Here is a 3,336-nt window from a genome sequence, read left to right as displayed (position 1 = left end):
GGGGCAGGGTTTGAGTTCCACCTGGCTGGTTGAAGTTTGAACCTGCCAGCAGCAGTAGTCGCCTTTCTGAAGAGATTAATATGCACATCCGGCAGAGGAAGGACTGTAAGGGGAGACCCAATTCTACTGTCACCTGCCGCTGATTATTCTCAGTTCCTAAGGGGCAGAGGTGCAAGAGGGGATGTCCCAGAGGAAGATGCCCCCCAGGGGGATTGCAAAGGGCCACACACCAGAGTGCCTCTGAGCACTTCACCCCACCGCAGGAAAACTCGGAAAAGGGTTACTAAGAAAACCGCGAAGCGGCGACCTCCAGGTGGCAGTGCGGCTTCTGCTGCAGCTTCGCAGCTCCGCAGGAAGGGCCTTTTATGTCAGTCTTCTGAATTAGGCAACGGGGAGGAAGCTGCAGCCTGCAAACAGACAGCGCTGCGAGGCAGCAGAGAGCAGCAGGCAGAGAGAAGAGAGCCCAGAACCACGGAGCGGACCGGTGTCCGGGAGGCGGCCCGCCGAGAAGGGCTCAGAGTGCCGCTTCACAGCAGGTCTGCTCCAGAAGCCCCGTGGCCGCAGGCCCGATCTGGGAACCCCACACAGCATTTGTGTGGGTTCAGAGGGTTTGCAGGACAGCAGGTTTGACATTCACTTGGTCGGAAACCGGACTAGCTATCCCTGCTTTTTTCTGGGTTCTTGCCATATAGATTGTTTTCCAGCCTTTTCACTTTCAGTCTTTGAATTTCCATTTGAGGTAAATATATTTCTTGTACACAGCATATACTTGGATTTTCTTTCCTCATCTGGTCTGCTTCTTTTGATTGGTGAATTGAGGCCATTCACATTCATGGGTATAACTCACATATATTGGCATACTTTGTCTTATTCTTTTCCTCCTGTAGGTTCCCTATTATTCCCCTGTTTAATTGCTTGTTCTTCTTGGTGACTCCTTTTTATTGATTTTTCTTTTTTTTTTTTTGCGGTCCCCTGGGATTGAACTGAGGATCCTGAGCTTGCCAGGCAAGCACTTATTCTACTGAGCTATCTCCCCAGCTCCTGCTGTTCTTGAAGTTGTGGTCATTTTTGTCTCTTTCCAGACTATCTGTCAGTAGTCTTTCTAAGGATGGTTTGATGGACAGGAATTTCTTCAGCTGTCTTTCTGTCATGGATGTGTCTTAAGTCTCTTTTTTTTGCATTATTTTTGATAGGTTGTTGTGTAGGGTACATCAACCCAGGTTAGAAGTTATTTTCTTTCAGAAGCAGATATTCACTCCAAGCTCCTCTTGATTCGATGGTCTCTGCTGGGAAATCTGCCATGATTCTCATGGACTTCCTGTCAGCTACTCTCTTCTCGTTGCTGACACGAATACCCAACGTCCACAATGAAGGAAGGAAGGTTTCTTTAGCTCACAGTTGCTGGAGGCTTCAATCCATACTCAGATGGCTCCAAGGCAGAGTGGCACCTGGCAGAGGGCAGCCTTTCCTGGTGCTGGCGAAGAGCAGAGAGCAACATGAGGGGCAGCGCCCAGGCAGCTAGCTGGCCTCTCCGCCCTCCTCACACTGTACAGCGCATCACCTGCCCAGGGCAGGTGCAGCATCCACACCCACAATAGTCCATCACAAACTGCAGAAGCCGCCCTACGACTGCATGAGGCTTTGGGGAACAACTACACACAAACGCTAATGGACTTTCCATTGGGTTTGATCTGTTCCTTCACTTTAACAGCTTTTAATATTCTATTCTGCTTAAATTCTGGGATCTTGATTTTTAAGTTTCTGGTTGTAGATTTATTTTGGTTATGGCTGACGAGTTTTTTATGCCTCACTTTACTGTATTTCAGCTCCTTCCCATGTTTGGGAAATATTCTGCTCCTCCTTGTGCTAATAGTCTTTTTATTCCATTTGTGCTTCATTGTCCTGCTGTTTCATTTGCACTTATCAATCATGTCGTTTTTCATTGCATCATCTTGCAGGTGGTGAATTTTTCTTTCCTTGTTCCTTGTTATTCTTAAAGATCTTTCCCTTCATGATCTCTAGCTGCAATGTCGTTTTCAAGGCCTAAAAATCTATGTTTAGTTTCATTCATGTGGTTTTGCCAGCATTCTATGGAGCTCATTTCCTGGATATGAGTGTAAATCTGTTTCATGCATTCTAATTCTTTCCTTTATCGTTCATTCAATGTTATCATCATTTTTCTTTTTTTAATCTGTGTTTTCTTTAGCTGTGCTGATCAATCCTTTCATGATTGCTCATTTCCTTTTCACCTGCGAGCTTATTTCTGGTCTGATTTCTCCTCTAGCCTGCTAGTGTTTCTTTCCTTCCGTTTCTATCATTTCAGAAATTTATCTCTCTGGAGGTCTGAGATTGCCTTTTGCTCCATCACATGGCTGTGATGACTGGTGGGAGCAACAGCTCAGCAAGGCGCCCAGGATGGTGGGGCTGGGTGCAGGCCAGTGAGGCTCCTGCAGTGGTGGGGTGGGCGTGAGATAGGGCTTGCTAGGGCTTGATTGATCTTTCTGTCACCCACCTATAGCTGACTTAACTGTAATTTAACAAGTGGAATTGCATCTTAGTTCTATGAATTTTCCCCAAGACACTTATCATATCTATTGTTTGCAATCTACTCTCAAGCTATTTCTGATCTGTGAACAGCTTATGTTAATTACTACAATATCTTTGAACTTTGGCATACATGAGAACTTCACTATTTTTCTTTTCTTCTTTTTTTTAATTTTATTTATTTGTGTGTGTGTGTGTGTGTGTGTGGCCAGCTCAGCCCACCAGGGGGCGGGGCTGGCTGGCATGTGGTGCTGGGGGATTGAACCGTGGTCCCTGTGGTTTGCTAAGCTTGTTCTAAATAGGTGCTTTAGACCACTGAGCCATCTCACCAGCCCCTTCACTATTTTTCTTTGAGTTAACTCTTCTGCTGAAGTAGTTTGTTTTTATACATCATCAAAATTTGTTGGGCTCAGGTCAACAATTTCTGACATTGCCAGTCAAGCAGAAGACCCAATACTATTATGGGCTACTGGACTCTTTTAGAATATTTTGCTGAGTTCACACACCTATAATATTCAAATGACGAAACTAAACAAAAACGGGGATACAGATGAATGTCCATTTTGTATCTGTGTATTCAAAATGTTTAGGATAGATATATAGTTACATTCTCTTAATGAATAGAGGGATTTGTTCTAATAGTGTTTGTAAATAGGATATCATGTCTGCATCTTGTACAGCAATTAACCACTAGGAAGAATGTATGCAATGTGTTAATTATTGAAACTGTCCTACCAATTTGATTTGAAACTGTCTCATTGCTATTTGTTTCTCAAGAAAATTATGGGGGAA

Source organism: Octodon degus, unplaced genomic scaffold, assembly GCF_000260255.1.
Source record: "Octodon degus isolate 3935 unplaced genomic scaffold, OctDeg1.0 scaffold00062, whole genome shotgun sequence".
NCBI lineage: Eukaryota > Metazoa > Chordata > Mammalia > Rodentia > Octodontidae > Octodon > Octodon degus.
This window is presented reverse-complemented; position numbering follows the sequence as displayed.